This window comes from Humulus lupulus, chromosome 4 (genome assembly GCF_963169125.1).
Source record: "Humulus lupulus chromosome 4, drHumLupu1.1, whole genome shotgun sequence".
In the NCBI taxonomy this organism is placed as follows: domain Eukaryota; kingdom Viridiplantae; phylum Streptophyta; class Magnoliopsida; order Rosales; family Cannabaceae; genus Humulus; species Humulus lupulus.
Window position 1 is genome coordinate 184,685,165 of NC_084796.1, and position 20,715 is coordinate 184,705,879.

Sequence of the window (20,715 nt, forward strand, 5' to 3'; positions counted from 1 at the left end):
CTATAATCAAGAGGACAACGCAGTTTGAGACCTTTGGGGGTCAATACGAGACGCTGTCTCATCTTCCTTCGAAGGAGAAGGACTTCCGTTGGGTAGTGAATGATGCTACCATTGTGGCCTGCAACCTGATTGGCAAAGGCTAGATACTGGATATCCGGACCCGAGGTCCATCTCCCGTACTTCCTGAGCTTCCTCCTCCTCAAGAAGTCCTGCCCGCCATTGAAGACACTGAGGAGGAAAAGGATGTGGCATTGCTGGTGCGCAAGAGGAGAGCTCCTGCAAATGATAAGGGTCCTGATCCAGAGCAAGCTATGTCCAGGGCAGCAGCTGACACTTTTGGCCAAGGTGACCCATATAGAGAACTAGATCAGGCTACTACCAGTTTTAGGCTAATTCGCTTCAACCCCCATCAAGTCGTTAGTCAACATCCTACTAACTAGGACTTGAACACAACACCCCTCCAGTGCGTGGATCATCTGGTGATACACTATGATCATAGCTACCCCAGATGAACCATTGTGGTTGACAACACCCTCCACTTTAGGTCCTCCATCTTTGAGGAATATGGGACAAATCATAGGACATGGCCTTCCTTACGTCAAGGTGTATTCTCCCCCGACTTTAGGCAGTATGTAGATGAGTCCAGGTCGGAAGAAGAGTCTGAACCCCTTAGAGCCCAAGATGTAATAATTCTAGACTCTCCCCCACCTCAGGTAGTCTAGGAGTAAGAGGTTATACCTTGTCTAGTCCATAACCCCGAGCTAATCGTAGTAGATTCCTCCCCTAGCTCGGAGGGTAGGGTTCTTGCTCTTGTTCTTGTCTTTGCATTACTTTGACTAACTATTCCTTGTATTTGAATCTCCTGCTCGTTCCTTTTGAGGTGAAGAGATGGACTTGCCAAATGCCTCAGGTTTAAGGGTTGCCTTTAAGGCCGGTGGGGTAGGAGCTGGGCCCGTGGTGAAGAGGCCTAAATCGGCAAAGAAAACGCCGCCAAGACTAGAACTTCCACCGAGTCTCCAGTCAAAGACAAAGGTGGCAGCTCCACCCGTGAACTACAACAACATACCCAACCCCAGCTATGGTGACAACAGTCACCATCCTCGAGGCTCCTCCTCCTCTCCCTTGACATGTACCTCCTTCGATTCCTCAAGTGATCCAAATTGAATCTCCCTCAGATCAGATCCCGGTAAAGCCAGTCGAGCTAGCAAGGATCCTCGAAGCATTTTGGGGGACTGTATACGAGATGGCGAGCCATATGGTGGACCATGCTTATAGAGAAAATCTCAAGGATCTAAGGGCCATAGAGGAGCGTACTCTTGAAGATGTTCTCGAGTCCGCTATGGGGATGAACCTCACTGCGAGCCCCTTTCATTCTTCTCGCATTTCCTTTTCTTTTCTTTCTCTTTTTATTTTACTAACCTTGACTCACCTTTCCCTTTTGTAGTCTGTCCTGGCTCAACTCCGCAAAATTTATCGGGTTCAAGCTAGGAGTGATGAGCTCTAAGTCGTCCTGATCGTCGCCCAAGAGAGTGAGCGGTCCACCAAAGCCACACTGGTTTCCTCCAAGGAGATCGAGCAGTCTACAAAGGCTGCCCTGACTGCTTCCCAGGAAGGCGAGCGGATTGCTAAGAATCAGGTCGTGGAAGTGAGCCGTTGACTGGACCAGTTGTAGGCTGAGAATGAGGGCCTCAAAAAGGAGCTTGCGGAGTCGTCAAACTCAATGGAGGAGATGCTTTACCGGTGCTGGGCTTTCAACCATGACGGGAATTTCACTTTCATGTAGCTAGGGTTTTGGGAACCTTATCTTGCCAAATTCAAGGTTCAATTCTCACAGGAACCCTCTGAGACCGTCGAGGCTTCCAATGCCATTGAAGGGGATGGCGAGGAAGTGACATCCTCCGAGCGAGTCGATGAACCTTAATGATTTCTTTCCTTTATTTTATATTTTGCAACTAAGTCCCTAGGGACTAAAACAATGGCCTTCGGGCTAAGATCGAGGTTTCTTCCAGCTCGAGATAACTATATGTTTTTGAATAATACTTAATTTGTGATCTATTTGTGCTTCCCTTAGTCTATTGCTTTCTCATGTTTGTGAATTCTTGGATTCTTGTACACACGAAATCTTAGGGGTTGTCCGTAACACCCTCGATAACCAAGGCTGTTACACGATGTGATTATAAATGTGCAAGACTTACTAATCAAGTCATATAGTTGAAAATGTGATAATAAAGTCATAATCCGGTTAGCGTTAAAAGGTTTTGGTCATAAACGGGAAATTTCTCATTTAAATAAACGTTTAGTAAATGGGATCCCAAAAACAGGTTTCAAAGGACAGTTTACAAAATTTCAAAGTTTATATACAACCACAAGCCACTCTAATGGAAAAATAGGCACTTTAGGTTCTCTTGTCCCTGTACCATCCCTCGGCCGTGGCAGCCAAGTAGCTGACCATGTACATTCTGCCCTAGAGCTCTCCAACTCAGGACTGGTCCACCTTGCCCTTGCCTTTACCTGCACCACGTAGCACCCATGAGCCAAGGCCCAGCAAGAAAACCATAAGGCAGAGCATAAATGATACAAACAAAAAAATAATTCACAAGGCTGTTAACCATGTAATCAGCATGCCATATCAGTCATTTACTTAGAGAGGTCAAACATTTATTCATAAATCAGTCATCCCAGTATTAAACAAGTTATAATCAACAGACAACAATAATAACATATCAATATTCATCATACAATACTCAGGGTCGGCGCCCTTAGGCCACACCCTCAATTTAACCCACTGTCTCCGACTCACTTAGGTCGAGCCCAGTGATTATTAAACTGTCCTCAGCTACGAATGGTTGAGCCGCGTCCTGTGCGCATATATCAATTTCCCGAGCCAAAGCTCCAAAAACCCACTCCAATCATTAACCAAACTCGAAATTGAGTCCACAACCCACTATATCTCATCCAACATGACCTAACAACATGAAAAACTCAACTAATAGCATCATGAAACACAGAAAACCAAAATTGAGCTTGAAGCTCAAGAACTTCATCTGAAAACCAGAAAACCCAGATAATCAAAATTAGGAATTGTTACCTCAGCTGAGTGAATCCGACCCTAGGTTGCCTTCAATTCCCCTCCAAACTTTAGTTCCTCCAATCCCCAAGCTTAGGTCCTTAAATTCCCATCCAAATTCAGAGATCAACCTCAACAAAACTCAGAAATCTCAAAAAAACCTTAAACCTTACCTTAATTTAGAAACTAATTCCAGTTGAACTCCTTAGCCACTCCAAGGATCAAAGTCCCAAGACCTAGCCTAAACTTTCTCTGAGTTCTCAGCTTCAAAATCCACAAGAAAAGGTGAGAAAGAGAGCAAATCATGTGGGAGAGAGAGAGAGAGAGGTAAGTTGAATGTTCAGTTTCCCTTCTCTTTTTTTTTTTCTTCACAACTTCTAACACTTCTACCACTTTCCACTAAAGTCTAAATGAGCAAAGTATATCGGTTATCCTTCCTAATAGCCAAAAGACTCTTCTACCCTCCCAGTTAAAAATTAAGCCTTTTAATAAATTTAAGGGTATTTTGTCATTTGCTTTCAATTCCCGCTAATTCCTCGAATGTCCCTATTTTTATCACTTAAATCCTGTCATCCAATTAATGACAAATCATTTTCCCGAATGTCTAATAATCTCCAATATATCTCTCGAATTCCCATAAATAACCCCAGGCTCCCTCGAGCCGAGTATAAACCCCCGCCATGACTATTTCGCTAAACCACTCACTAGGATCATCTCGAGCCATACGCTGCAAATACATCCACATAATAATGTGGTCTTAACAATTTACCACAAATAATCACATTTATGCCCTCAACGGGCCAACATTACAAATCTGCCCCTACAAGCTAAATAGGACCTACATGCATACTAATACTCATAATCATGCATTTCACATATCCATATAATCATATAAGCATGCTTATCACATAATCATGCATTAAACCATATAAATCAAACTTAAACCAATTATTCCCTCCTGACATGCTAATCAAGGCCCTTAAGCCTTATTAACGATTTTGGGTCGTTACAACTATCCCCTCCTATTGAGATTTTCGTCCTTGAAATTTACCTGAATAACCCGGGATACTGATCCCACATCGCTGACTCAAGCTCCCAGGTCGCCTCCTCAACCGTACTATTCCTCCATAATACTTTAACCAGAGGAAAAATTGTCTTGTTCTGTAGAACCTTATCCTTTTGATCTAAAATCTGAACCGGTCGCTCCTCATAGGAAAAATCTGTCTACAATTCCAAGTCTTCATACTTCAACACACGTGTCGTATCCGAGACATACTTCCGAAGCATGGAAATATGGAATACATCATGAACTCCTGACAGTGACAGTGGCAATGCTAATCTGTAAGCCACCTGCCCGATCCTCTCCAGGATCTCAAAAGGTCCAATGAATCTAGGGCTCAGCTTGCCCTTCTTCCCAAACCTCCTCACCTCTCGCAGTGGTGAAACTCGCAGAAACACGTGGTCCCCAACCTGGAACTCCACATCACTACGCTTAGGATCATCGTAGCTTTTCTGTCTGCTTTGTGAAGCAAGCACTATAGCTCAGATCTTCTCAATAGCTTCATTGGTATTCTGAACCATGTCCGGCCCCAAATACTTCCTCTCACCGATCTCATCCCAATGAATGGGCGATCTACATCTCCTCCCATATAACATCTCATATGGAGCCACTCCAATCGTTGATTGATAATTGTTGTTGTATGATAACTCAATCAATGGGAGATACTTACTCCAAGATCCCTCAAAATTGATCACACATGCCCTAAGCATATCTTCCCACACCTGAATCGTCCTCTTAGACTATCCATTAGTTTGAGGATGAAAGGTTGTGTTGAACTTCAACTGAGTCCCCATAGCCTTCTGTAAACTACCCCAAAACTTGGAGGTAAAGATAGGATCTCGGTCTGACACTATAGACTTAGGAACCTTGTGGAGACGTACAATCTCTCTTACATACAACTCTGCATACTGATCCACGGTATAAGTCTTCTTCACTGGAAGAAAATGAGCTGACTTGGTGTATCTGTCCACTGTCACCAACACTGAGTCATGAAGCCCCACTATCCTGGGTAAACCTCCCACAAAGTCCATCATAATATCCTCCCATGTCCACTCGGGAATACCCAAAGGCTGAAGCAACCCTGCTGGTCACTGATGCTCAGCTTTCACCTGCTGACAGGTCAAACACCTAACCACGTACTCCACCACATCCTTCTTCATCCCAGGCCACTATTACAACGTTTGTAGATCCTGATACATCTTTGTGGTAACTGGATGAAGTGAGAACGACATAGTATGCGATTCATCTAGTATCTCTCGTCTGATCCCCACATAAGTCCGAATACAAATCCGACCCTGATACTGTAGCAGACCAACCTCAGAAATAGAATAATCCTTAGCTACCCCTGCTAAGACATTCTCTATAACCTCCTGTAACTGTGCATCTACCAACTGAACTTCCTTAATCTACTCTAGCAGGGTCGATTGCAAAGTAATGTTGGCCAACCGGCCCACTACCAACTCTATCCTCGCTCAAGCCATCTCATCAGCCAACTCTCTCGATATCTAAGTGGAACTAAATAACTGAATCGAGCCTCTCTGGCTCATTGCATCCGCCGCTACGTTGGCTTTCCCTGGGTGGTAAAGAATGTCATAGTCATAGCCTTTTACCAACTCCAGCCAATGCCTCTGTCTCATGTTCAGGTCTTTCTGGGTAAAGAAGTACTTCAAACTCTTGTGGTTGGTGTATATCTCACACTTCTCTCCATACAAATAATGTCGCCACACCTTCAGTGCGAATACAACCGCTGCCAATTCCAAATCATGGGTAGGATACTGCTGCTCATTCTCCTTCAGCTGTCGTGACGCATAAGCTATAACCTTCCCATTTTGCATTAACACACAACCCAAGCCCAACCTCGATGTGTCGCAATAAACCATAAACTTTCCTTCCTCTGAAGGAAGACTCAGCACAGGTGCAGTAATAAGTCACCGCTTCAATTCTTGAAAATTATTCTCACACTTGTCTGACCAGATGAACTTCAAATTCTTCCGTGTCAATTCTGTCATCGGTGCAGCAATCTTCGAGAACCCTTCCACGAACCATCTGTAATAACCTGCTAACTTGAGGAAACTCCGAACCTCTGAGGCGTTCCTTGGCCTCGGCCAATTTCTAACTGCCTCCACCTTAGATGGATCCACCTTAATCCCATCTTCACCAACAATGTGTCCAAGGAATGTTACTTCTGGTAGCCAGAACTCACACTTCTTAAATTTTGCATACAATTGGTGTTCCCTTAATCTCTGCAAGACCCATCGAAGATGTTGCTCGTGCTCTGCCTCTGAACTGGAGTACACTAAGATGTCATCGATGAAGACAATCACAAACTGATCCATAAAATCCTTGAATACTCGGTTCATTAAGCCCATAAAGGCTGCTGGGGCATTGGTCAAACCAAATGACATGACCAGAAAATCATAGTGCCCATACCTCGTACGGAAGGCCGTCTTCGGTATATCCTCATTCTTGATCCTTAGCTGGTGATAACCAGATCGAAGATCAATCTTTGAGAATACCGTCTTTCCCTGCAGCTGATCAAATAAGTCATTGATCCTTGGTAGAGGGTACTTATTCTTGATGGTCAACTTGTTCAATTCTCTGTAATCTATACACATCCTCAGAGTCCCGTCCTTATTCTTCACAAATAGAACTGGAGCACCCCATGGCGAAAAACTAGGCCAGATGAACCCTAAATCAAGAAGCTCCTGTAACTGTATCTTCAATTCCTTCAGTTATGTTGGTGCCATTCTATATGGTGCCCTCGACACTGGCTCTGTCCCTGAGGCTAACTCAATGATGAACTGAATCTCCCTGTGTGGTGGCAGCCCTGGTAAATCCTTAGGGAACACATCCAAGAACTCACGAACTAATCTAGTCTCCTCCGGCCCTACTGGCAACACTCTGGTAGTATCCACCACACTAGCCATGAAACCTATACACCCTATTTGTAATAAGTCCCTAGCTCTCAGCGTTGATATCATGGGTACGCGGGGTCCATGTACCGCATCCACGAAAACAAAAGGATCGTCTCCCTTTGGTTGAAAGGTCACCATCTTCTTCCTACAATCAATAGTAGCTCCGTATCTTACCAGCCAATCCATTCCCAAAATCATATCAAAGTCCTCCATACCTAACTCAATCAAGTATACTGATAACTCCCTACCATCAACCATCACTAGCAGTGCTCTAATCCACCTCCTAGGTACTGTTGTAATTCTCACATCTCGGGCTATCATAGCATTAAGCCCTCTAACAAATCTGTCCTTCTAGTTTCATCAATAGGCATAAGAGCTGGTGCGGACTTCGCAAGTCTATTGAACTTCAGGGCATATTCTATAACTGTCATATTGCCCTGTACCAACCCCACAGGGTAATAATCCTTCCATAATCCACCATTGGAACACAACCAATCTCAAGCAATCAAGATATAACAATTTATCCAAATATTCATTCACATACAAAAGCAATGCTAATAAGCACGCCTTAATATCATGACAAAGCAGTCAAGCGCCAGACCCTATCAGAATCTCATGCTCCCTATTAATCAAATACATAACATCAGTCATTGTTCTTCCCAATCACTTAAGCATATAAACATGTATACACAATTACCAAACCTTGAGTCGATCTTGTCTTTAGAAGTGAATGTACATGTCATGCCAGTCTTTAGGAACCCTTAAACCTAGGACGCTCTGATACCAAGTTGTAACACCTTGGATAACCAAGGCCATTACACGGTGTGATTATAAATGTCAAGACTTGCTAATCAAGTCATATAGTTGAAAATGCGATCCTAAAGTCATAATCCAGTTAGGGTTAAAAGGTTTTGGCCATAAATGGGAAATTTCTCACTTAAATAAACATTTAGTACATGGGATCCCAAAAATAGAATTTAAAGGACAGTTTACAAAATTTCAAAGTTTATATACAGCCACAAGCAACTCTAACACTTTAGATTCTCCTTTACCTATACCATCCCTCGGCCGTGGCTTCCGAGCAACTAACCATGTACATTCTGCCCCAGAGCTCTCCAACTCAGGACTTGTAACTACTCGGATTTTCAAGACTCAATAATGCAGAAATATAAATGATTTCATTTAACAAAATGACTCAAAAAGCAGTATAAATTTTTTTTTTAAAAGTCGTATGGACATACTTAACATTTAATTACTAACATGTTTTATAAAGAGTAGAGTCAGCCTAGTTTAGGAAAATTACTCAACATTTCCAAAAATAAAACGACTTCCCAAAAGGTCTGTCCACATGTACATTTGCAAGGTATACTCCAGCGCTCACTGCTCTACCTTGCCCTTGTTCTTACCTACAACAGGAAACAACAAGGTAAGGGAAAACGCTTAGTAAGTTTAACCTTAAAACAAAAACATGCAGAGAATTAGGGTTCTGGATCTATCATGACCCTACACTATCAATTTCAAGAACTCAAAAGCATCCTGGCAACTTATGGTCATGCCTGATAACCAATGATAAATTATTTCCTATAACCAGATAAATCCCTGCACAAAGAAAATCCAAGAGCAAGTAGTTATATAATATCACAACTGTTTCATAACAATAATTAAATCCCTACACTCAGAAAATCCCAGAGCAAGTAGATATAATATATCACAATATAATTCGAGACCAATGCTCGACAATTTCCAACAATTTGGGTGTAACACGCCCTTCGGCATAAATGCTAATATGCAAGAGAGAACCGAGTCTCAACACTAAGATCTAGCCAATAAATATCCCCACAAAGGGTAACTATCGCGTTACCTAGGGCATCACTACTTATCCAAGAGTGTAATAGAATTTACACAAGTTTATAGAGACTTCTATGTTAATCAATGGTGCTAGTGAGCAGTTGCTCCTAGGGTGTTCAACCTCACTCAAACTTGGCAACCCTTAGTATCTCTAGGCACTCTCACTGAATGGCCAATATTCACGGCTGCTATCCGGGAATAACTTATCAGAGCACTTGCTCGAGTTCTAACCATTCACTGATTAAGTAAGCATGACGGCCCCTAGGTTCCATTTATTTTGGCGCCCCTAGGTTTAACCAGTAATCCTCACCTCTTGGCCATTTGTCGCGGTAATGAACCAGACATAATAAAATCAAGCAGTGTGACGGGGATCAGCCGTCTAGGATATGACAAATATCTACCGTTCATATTTTCTAAATCAACACTCACTAGACTAACGTCTCCAAGCAACTTTATACGACAGTGTATATATGTGCATGTGTCCCTATACTAGCATACAATACAATAGTCATTTCATGTTGCAGCCACACAATATAAGTTGACTTACTTGGAGTCCTTAGCACTCAGCAGGTTTTCACCCTCCAACGTTCAGTCCAGTTATGCTTAGCCAATACTGTAGTTATCCATACAGTATACTCGTATTAATTATGGCACTCATAATTCATTATTATTGTTTTGGGCAGTTTGGTCATTTTCAAAATCATTAGTAAGGATTAAAGATCCTTATTTGGGGTTTAAACTCATTAATGATATTCATACAAAAATATTTGAGACTAAACCCTAAGTCTCGGGGAGACCTACCCTATGGTCTCGATGCCTAGGCTCGGGTATCACAATAGTATTTTTTCACAATACTCTAAAAATCTTTTTCTTTAAAAGTTTTGCTATTAACCTGTACTTTCAACAGTCGGTAAAATATATAAAATATTTTAGCCGGTATTATATCTCGAACATACTAATTAAATTCCTGAATTATTTTTAAAGAAAATAACTCTTAATTTTCCTTTTATTTTTCTTAAGGTTTTAATCTCTAAAAACCGTTTTAAGAAAATTGCCTAATTTGTCTTAATTAGGAAAACCGTTAAAAATTTCCCATCTTGACTAGTTAATTTTCTAAAGTCAATTAATCAAGTTTACTTACTAGAAAAATAATTCACTTTATTATTTTCTCAAAATGTATGTTTTTAAACCGTCTTTTAATTTATTAACTTATTCATAAATGAATTATTTTATTTTTAGAAAGAATAAAAAATATTTAATAAAAATAATTCCCACGAATCTCAAAGTGGTATTTTAGGTCAAAATATGTTTTCAAGACTTGCCAAGTTTTTATCTCGCAATAAGCAAAATTTTACTTTTTACCTTAAGTTCCAAAATCTCATTTTTGCTCTAAGTGTGAAAACTCTATTTTTCACATTTTTAACTACATACTTTGTTAGTTCATAACTTGAAATTTACTTACCCAATTGTTACCAAAATTTCCCAATTCTATTTTTGGTATACCTTTTAGGTCTTTGTAAAATCTTAGGCCAAAAGGAGCATTTTTGATTGGTGAAATTATTTTCCAACAATGAGGTAAAAATGACCTTATTTTCAAGTCCTTATTTTTTCCAAACTTTGAAACTTAATAACTTTCAAACCGTTCAGTATTCTCTTACCAAATTTTACAGTGGAATATTAGGTTATGCCAATAATATATCCAAAAATTTTTAGAAAAAAATGGATTCATTTTCCTTATACAGTGGCTGTCCAAACTTGGTACCGAAATTAAGAATATGAAAAAAAAACAGTTTTTTTACCTAAACTTTGAAATGGCACAACTCACTCATTTTTAAACATTTTTGAGTGTTTCAAAAGCTCAATTTTATGTACTCAATCTTAACAACATCACAGTACAATTAAATTTTACAAAATAAATATACAATTGATGCTTGACCCCTTGGAAGTCATAGCTCAAAACATGTATTTTGTTTTAGAGTATCCTACAAAACCCTTGGGGGTTTTGGTCCCTATTTTCAAAAATCAACACACAAGCTTCATAAAAATTATAAAAGAACTACCACAACCTTATTAAATCACCAATGAGAAACTTTAAGCATTAACTATACAAAATAATGCTTAAAACTAAAAACCATACAATAACAACCATAAAAGTAAACTTTTTACCTTTTGTTGTTCTTGCTTAAGGTCTGGATCTTCCTATTAGCTTTGGCTCCTACAAAACCCTTTCAAAACCTTAACCAACTCCCCCCGACAACATAGATAATTAGGTAATGAAAAATCTATGGTTAAAACTTTACAAAAGTCTAGTTTTTGGAAACTTTACCTTATGGAAAACCCTTCCTAGACCAAGGCTTAAATGCTTCCAAGGCTCCTTAGTGTTCTTGAGGTGGAAGATGGAGAGAAAACTTGAGAGAGTTTTCAAAAAGATGATAGTGAAAGAGAGAGAGAGAGAGAGTGGTCGGTTTTAGGGGGGGAGGGGGTTAGAGGAGTTTATACAACTCTAAAATTATCCTAAAAACACTAAAGTGTTTTACTACCCACTTGCCTTAACCCTTATCTTTAAATTGGGATTAAACTAAAAAAAAATTGGTCCACCATAATAAATCATATCACATGGCCGGCCACCCATTTTTTTTATTTGTAATCATATATTTTTTTTATATAAAGGTTAATAAATAATTCCTAAGAAGAAAAATCCAATTTGACTTCCTATAGCCTTTTTCACTCTTATTAAGTTTAAACACAAAAATTAACACATAATAATTAAATTTAATGTCTCTCACATTTAATTTAATTAATCACACAATAAAATTTAACCTAAGGTCCATTCATGGAATAAAATTTCCCATTTTGGTAAAATTAAGCATTTAACCCAAAATGCCCTAAAATTTCCATTTTCCCTTAGGTTTATTATTTTTCACCAAAATTTAATTTTTATGAATGTATTTTATGCCCAAAATATATTTGCCATAGTTTTTCATTTTATTTTCTGAGATTTTTAACCGATCAGGGTTTTTGTGTCGGTCCAAGACCGAAAGTCTTATCTTGACTTTTAAATCACAAAATTCATATTTTGGCTAACAATAACTCATAGAATAATTTGCAAACAAATATAATATTATTTAAAATAATATTCTTAACTCAAGGAAAAAATCCTTACCCGAGTCGTTTAAAGGTACTCGAAAACGCAGGACGTTACAATACCGACAATTTATAGAGGTTTCATCCTCAAAACTTAAAACAAAGGAGGATACAACTCCCTTATCTTGTCTTCTGTTTCCCATGTTGCCTCTTCAATGCCATGGTTACACCACTGCACCTTTACCAACGACACCGTCTTGTTCCTCAACACTTTTTCCTTTCTATCTAGAATCATCACCGGTTTTTCCTCATAGACGAGTTGAGGATCAATACTCAGTTGCTCATAGCTGAGTACATGCGAGGGATCGCGCATGTATTTTCTCAACAAGGATACATGAAACAAATCATGCACCTTAGATAAGGTGGGTGGAAGGGCAAAAGTACTTCTTCAAGCCTTGGTACATTTTCATGGTACCCGGATGCATGTCATAATGAGCATTATGTCCCTCGAAAAAGATCTAGTTCTTGATCTCGTCATCATTCGGAACACATATTCTGCCCTTAAAACCATAATACTCCAACTTCGGAGATATGGAATCCTAGTCACCCCTCTTTTCTCACTTCATACATCCATCCTTGATCCCAAGGATCAACTAATTGCTCGCCTTTTATAGCTTCCATAATGGTAGGCTCGATAGAGAGGTTAGCCAATTGAACAACTACTATCTCTAAATCAAAGGTAGCAAGGTTGGCTTGTAACTGCGGTGAAATCTCTTTCACTATCACCACGTAAGCACTTGGTTGCCGACTTAATGCATCTTCCACCTTGTTTGCTTTTCCCGGATGGTACAGAATGTCGCAGTCATAGTCGTTAAACAGTTCCAACCATCGACGCTATCTCATATTCAATTCCTTCTGAGTGAAGAAATACTTTAGGCTTTTGTGATCAGTGTAAATGTCACAGTGTATCCCATACAGGTAGTGCCTCCATATTTTTAGTGTAAAAACCACTATTGCAAGTTCCAGGTCATGAGTGGGATAGTTCTTCTTGTAATTCTTTAGCTGTCGAGAAGCATAAGAAATTACTTTTTAGTGTTGCATCAGCACTGCTCCCAACCCTCAGCCTGAGGCATCGCTATAAATAGTATATCCCTCTGTGCCAATAGGGATTGTCAGCACTGGGGCAGTCGTCAATCTTATTTTCAGCTCCTGAAAACTATTCTTACACTTGTCAGTCCATTCATATTTGATGTTTTTACGGTGAGGGCAGCCATTGGTGCGACTATTTTGGAAAATCCTTCCACAAATCGCCGGTAACATCCCGCTAACCCAAGAAAACTTCTAACCTCATGAGCATTTTTCGGAGGTTTCCATTACTTAACAACTTCTATTTTGGCGGGATCTACTGAAATTTCATCTCCCGACACTATGTGCCCCAGAAAACTTACTTTCTCTAGCCAGAGTTCGCACTTCAAAAACTTATCGTAAAGCTTTTCGTCTCGCAGACGCTGGAGGACCAGTTCTAGATGCGTTGCATGCTCTTCCTGAATTTTTGAGTATATTAGAATATCGTCAATGAACACGATGACAAACTTATCCAAATACTCACAAAATACGTGATTCATGTGATCCATGAATTCTGTAGGCGCATTGGTTAGTCCAAAGGACATCACTAAGAACTCGTAGTGACCATAGTGCGTTCTGAAGGTTGTCTTTGGTATATCTATCTCCTTAACCTTGAGCTGATGATAGCCTAATCGCAGGTCTATTTTGGAAAACACTGACGCTCCTTGTAGTTGATCAAAAAGATCGTCAATCCTCGGTAATGGATATCGGTTCTTGATCGTCACTTTTTTCAACTCCCGATAGTCAATGTACATTCTCATCGAGCCGTCTTTCTTCTTCACGAATAAGATAGGGGCTCCCCACGGAGAATGGTTTGGCCTTATGAACTTCTTGTTCAGTAACTCTTGCAGTTGCAACTGCAATTCCTTGAGTTCAGCTGGTGCCATTCTGTAAGGAGTCTTTGAGATCAGCGCAGTTCCCAGAATTAACACTATCTCAAACATGATCTCTCAGTCTGGTGGAATCCCTGTGAGATCTTCAGGAAATACTTCGGGAAACTTGCACACAACCGGTACATCAGATGGTTGTTGACTCATCTCTTTATCCTTATCCATTATGTTTGCCAGAAAACCGATGCATCCGTCACTCAACATTTTTCTCGCCTTTATCACAAAAATCATGGGACAATTCTTTTCTCTTGACGTACCCTTGAACTCAAATGGTTCTTCTCCTGCTGGGGTGAAGACCACATCTGTGCTTGCAATTGATAACGACTCCATATCTGGTTAACCAATCCATCCCAAATATGACGTCGTATTCATGTAGGTCCAAGACTAACAGATCAACCGTTAGCTCATGACTTTCAACCCAAACTGGTACGACTCTAACCTATGTCCGCACCAGCATATTCTCTCCCAAAGGCAAGGATACCCCACAGATAACAGGCATAGGCTTAGGACTTTTATTTAATTTTTCCACAAAGGATGCAGATACAAAAGAATGCGATGCACCAATTTTCAATTAATGCATATGCCGAGGTTTGGGCGATAGAAATCTGACCTGACACCATATCAGATGGTCCACCTCCTTTCTCTCTTTGCGTAAGCGCATAAACTTGAGGCGGAGCTCCAATTTGTTTCTGTTGGCCATTTCCATTGCCCTTGGCTAGCCTTAGGTAATCTTTAGCAAAGTGCCTTGGCTTTATACAATTAAAACATACCCCACACTCGCCCCGATGGCGTCGGTTACACTTGTTGCACAGTGGCCATTGTTCAAACTCACGTCTTGGCTGTTTGTTGGGACTAGCCGTTTCCTGATTGGGAGGTCCCCCTTTTCTTTTGTTATTTCCCCCAAAAATTGGTCTTGTGCCTCTTGGATTGTTTGTTCGCCCTTAGTTCTGGACGAACCACGGGTTGACCTTTCCCCTTGGGCCATTCTGATTGGCCTGAAACTGTCCGGGGTTGTTGGGAGTGTACCTCCTGTTTTCGTTCTTCTGTGGTTCTGGCTTGTCTGACACGACCCAAGACTCTTGGCGAAGAACCCGTTCCACCGCTTTGGCATTCGTCTCCGGGCCAGTTCTACCAGTGTCTACACACCTAGCAATGTCTTTGCGTAGGCCCTTTCATAAAACTCCAGATCTTATCCTCTTTAGTGTTCACCTGGTTCTTCACGAACCTACACAGTTGATCGAATTTTCAATCGTAGTCCTGCACACTCGACATTCCTTGCTTCAGATTAGTGAACTCATTCACTTTGTGCTCAATCACTGACTTATGAAAGTACTTGCCATTGAACAAGGTAAAGAACTCTAGCCATTCCCTCTCGGCAATATTATGCCCTTTCTTGGCTGCGTCCCACCAGATGCGGGCATCTTTTCTGAGCATATAGGTCACACAAACTACCTTCTCCCTCTCGATAATTCCAATGAAGTCGAAGATCCTTTCCAAATTACTGACCCATTCGTCTACCTTTGATGGGTCACTACTCCCCTTGAATATAGGTGGATTCTGGTTGCCAAACCTTTCTAATATAGGTTTTGCTTGGGCAGCTCTTAGCATGCTTCTACCAGTAGTACCAGTTGCTCAATGACAACCTGCGGGCCAAGGCTCTGTTCTTCATTGTTTTTAGGCGGTACTTCATTGTTCTGCGCATTATTGGGTGGCATGAGGAGTCGTCCCAAAAGGGTGTTAAACTTTTTGGCTTGGAGGGCATCAACGTCCTCCTGTCTCTTTTGCCCTCTTTCAATTTGGGCTCACTGCGTCTCCACTAGCCTTTTTAGATTATTCATATGCTCAACTTTCTCGCAAACTCTAGCAGCTTGGTTTGGAGCTCTAGCGGCAGGCGCGTTGTGAGCTCTATCAGTAGGCGCGGCCTGGCCTTGGCCAGGAACATCCATTCTCCTCTGAGCTCTTGCCCTTGCCATTTGTTTGATTTAAAATAAAAAGCTCCTAAGCACATAAGGATGGTTAATATCAACACATATATTTAATTAACCTGGCAATAAATGAGCATACCAGCTTTACTCATAAACAAGAAAGAAGAACCATAATGATTCGACTCAAAACAGGTATTCATAACATTAAGAGATATAACCTAGCAATATAAAATGTTCATGAAAGATCATGCCATAGGATTTTAGTTAGCAGAATGATAAATAAAAAAGAGAACCCTAACTACACATAGGGTTTCTATATATGCTTGCTACAACTACACCAAAGTCCTACAACCTAGTAGATTTGCAAGGTCTTTACAAAAAGCATCAACAAGACCCTCACAACATAACCTGATCTAAGCTATCCACCAGCATATCCAGCTCTATGTCAGTGTCCTCATCCGACTGCTTGGGATCCTCCTCTAGCTCTACTGCCTTGCCTCGAGGTATGCTATCAACCATGGAGATAGGACAATCCATGGCCCAAATGCTAGCTCGATTTTCATACAGAAGTTACCCCATGTGTTGCGAACTAGCCGCCAACGTCTGTGATGAAACCATGTTTGTGCCGAGCCTCTCAGACAAGTGCTGGCATATCGCACTCTCCGTTGCTCGGGTGTGTTGGCCCTATCTGAGACTTCTGTCATGTAATGTGTCCATTGCCAAATGACATGCCGATGTCGTTGATCATACTTGAAGAGTCACAAAGTCTCATCATTGAAGATTCTATAGTAATCGATCTTAGGCATATGGATCATGGGTTGGTTTCCTATCACAAGGTCACCTATCTCAGTTATATCGACCATAACCTATAATTTATAGAATTAAGGTAAATAAAAGAAAGCTAAGGAAACGTATAGGAAAAGACAGTACTTACAGTGAGTGCTGGTCTATCTTTGTGAAATGTACATGTGGGTTGTCTGCAGAACCAGCTCAACTTAAGCTCTGATACCAACTGTAACGACCTGGATTTTCAAGACTCGATAATGCGGAAATATAAATGTTTTCATTTAACAAAATGTCTCAAAAACCCATATAAAAAAACTTTTTAAAAGTCGTATGGCCATGCTTAACATTTAATTACAAACATATTTTATAAAGAGTAGAGTGAGCCTAGTTTAGGAAAATTACACAACATTTCCAAAAATAAAATGACTTCCCAAAAGGTTGGTCCACATGTACATTTGCAAGGTAGACTCTAGCGCTCACTGCTCTGCCTTGCCCTTGTTCTTACCTACAACTAGGTAAGCGAAAATGCTTAGTAAGTTCATCCTTAAAATAAAAGCATGCAAAGAATTAAGGTTCCAGATCCATTCGGACCCAACACAATCAATTTCAAGAACGCAAAAGTGTCCTGGAAAATTATGGTCATGCGTGATAACTAATGATAAATTATTTCCTATAACCAGATAAATCTCTGCACACAGAAAATCCCAGAGCAAGCAGTTATATAATATCACAACTATTTCATAACAACAATTAAATCCCTGCACTTAGAAAATCCTAGAGCAAGCACATATAATATATCACAATATAATTCGAGACCAACGCTCGACAATTTCCAACAATTCGGGTGTAACACGCCCTCCATCAAAAATGCTAATTTGCAAGAGAGAACCGAGTCTCAACACTAAGATCTAGCTAATAAATATCCCCACCAAGGGTAACTATCACATTACCTAGGGCATCACTACTTATCCAAGAGTGTAATCAAATTTGCACGAGTATACAAAGACTTCTATGTTAATCAGTGGTGCTGGTCCTCAATCAAACTTGGCAACCCCTAGTATCTCTAGGCACTCTCACTGAATGGCCAATATTCACGGCTGCTATCCAGGAATAACTTATCAGAGCACTTGCTCGGGATCTAACCGTTCAGTGATTAAGTAAGCATGAGGGCCCCTAGGTCTCATTTATTTTGGCACCCCTAGGTTTAACCAGCAATCCTCATCGCTTGGCAACTCGTCGCGGTAATGAATAGGACATAATAAAATCAAGCAGTGTGATGGGGATCAGCCGTCTAGGATATGACGGATATCTACCGTTCATATTTTCTAAATCAGCACCCACTAGACTAATGTCTCTAAGCAACTCTATACGATAGTGTATATATGTAAATGTGTCCCTATAGTAGCATACAATACAATAGTCGTTTCATGTTGCAGCCACACAATATAAGTTGACTTACTTCGAGTCCTTAGCACTCAGCAGGTTTTCACCCTCCAACGTTCAGTCCAGTTACACTTAGCCAATACTATAGTTATTCAGACAGTATACTCGGATTAATTATGGCACTCATAATTCATTATTATTATTTTGGGCAGTTTGGTCATTTTCAAAATCATTAGTAAGGATTACAGATCCTTATTTGGGGTTTAAACTCATTAAGGATATTCATACAAAAATATTTGAGACTAAACCCTAAGTCTCGGGGAGACTTACCCTATGGTCTCGATGCCTAGGCTAGAGTATCACAATAGTATATTTTCTCACAATACGCTAAAAATCTTTTTCTTTAAAAGTTTCACTGTTAACTCGTACTTTCAACAGTTGGTAAAATATATAAAAGATTTTAGCCGGTATTATATCTCGAACATACTAATTAAATTCCTTAATTATTTTTAAAGAAAATAACTCTTAATTTTCCTTTTATTTTTCTTAAGGTTTTAATCTCTAAAAACCGTTTTAAGAAAATTGCCTAATTTTTCTTAATTAGGAAAGCCGTTAAAAATTTCCCATCTTCACTAGTGTTGACGGTAAGAACTCGTCAACGATTAAAGGTTAGAAAACTAATATTTTTATACTAAGGTTAGCTTAGAACCAGATGGAAAGAAATTGAATCCACAGAAAAACCAGAACTCTCACGGAATAAAAATCATATATCTCTTAAGTGTCTCTCCTACAATCAGTTTTCCAACCCCTCAACCTGTGGGGTTGATGCCTATTTATAGGTGGACTCTATTGGCCCTTGATACATACAATTCCCAGGAGACAGGGACGCACACGGGTACACGGATAGAGTAGTGGCTCATGGCATAGTGGTGTCTACCCTAACATTGCCAGAGTAGTGGCTCAGGGCATAGTACTATCGGCTCTGGTGTATGGTCGAGGGTGTTCAAGTGGTGCCTCTACTCTCCGTACAAGTTCGTACTGCCACTACTTCTCAGATGCAGATGGTAGGGCCACGCGTCTGTCCTCTTCACAACCGTAGATCTCGTGTCAGTACACGTGCCTTGTACCTGCTCATACCCATCAATCCATGTTAGACACCTAAGGATTATTTGACATACCAGTTTGGTATCTTCAAGTATTCCTCATACGTATATCAAGGAGCCTCCCAGCTTTATACGTCCTGAGAAGCCAAGGTGCATGAGTGTCTCGCTGGTGGCACCTACCCCTTGAAAGGAACTAGGGCCTCTTCAACGAGACATAAGGGGTTAGTGGCGAGACAGGACGTATAGGGGAGGCTTCTCCCTCGCATAGCAAGGCTGCCTGGTTGCCTTAGGATCATGTGCGGAGGTGAAGCACATACGAGAGGCCTCACCCTCGCATAGCGAGGCTGTCCGGTTGCCTTAGGACCATGTGCGGAGACAATGCGCATATGAGGGGCGTCACCCTCGCATAGCGAGGTTGGCTGTGTGGGGACGAGGCGTGGGACACGAAGGCACCGTGAGGCTGGCTGCGTGGGGACGAGGCGTGGGACACGAAGGCACCGCGAGGCTATACCCTCGCATAGTGAGGGTGCCTCAGATAGAGATGTGGGCTTGTGCGTGAGTAACCTGCTGAGGGCCCTCGCATGGCGAGGGTGGCTCTCTTAGCCAAACCTCTCCACTGCTATGTGATGCCCTTGTCCCAATATGCGTGTAGAAAGTGGTCAAGTGAGGCTCCCGTCCCTTCGTCCCTCTAACATGTGTCTCTTAGTCTTTAAGGGACCTTGTAGCGTAGAGGTATGCCTGAACGAGATTCACTGGGGAAGAGTTCCCACATTCACACTTGCCCCCGAGTCTATAAGTACACTTTTAAGTGTGTTTGTAGACTCTTTCTTTTTCTCTTGTTTGACATGTACGACCAACTTTGGGGGACTCATCCTTGGAGCGCTACCCAATGTCGCTAGAAGAAACACAAAGTGGGTCTTGTAGTTGTGTTTCTTTATAGTGTCCAAATAAACACAAAGACCATCTAGCTTTTGGGGGATCCATGAATATCCCTAAGATTGCATAAGGACCAATCATTATCAATCGTGGATCCCAAGGCTACTCATACTCTTGATCTCCACAATTCATATGGATTTGAATCCAATGGTTAGGGGGCCTTGACTTTCCTTATAAATACCCTAAGGCTTGGAGCCATTTCTCCACACCAAAACTTGCCCAGCCTAGTGGTATTTCCTCCAAACCACTTTCAAGAGTTCAAAGGTTCCATCCTCCACGAAAGCATTATTGAGGTAATTTTCCTTCCATTTCAATTATTCATCCTCTTTTTTTTTTTTTTATATTGACTATGTGGGGGTAGGATTAATGGTTGCACGACATTCATTCTTCAGAGTTTGTCATTCTTTTCGTATGGCATTTCCAGTACATATGCATAGGCCCTTTTCTTATACCCCTCACACTCATGTTGTAGATATAGGGTTACCCTTACGCATATACGCCCTCGAGTCTTAGCTGGTCCATGGCATATAGGTGATGTCCCGAAGGTCCATCCAATGTTGAATTAATTAAGTTGTCATCCTCTGACTCGGAGG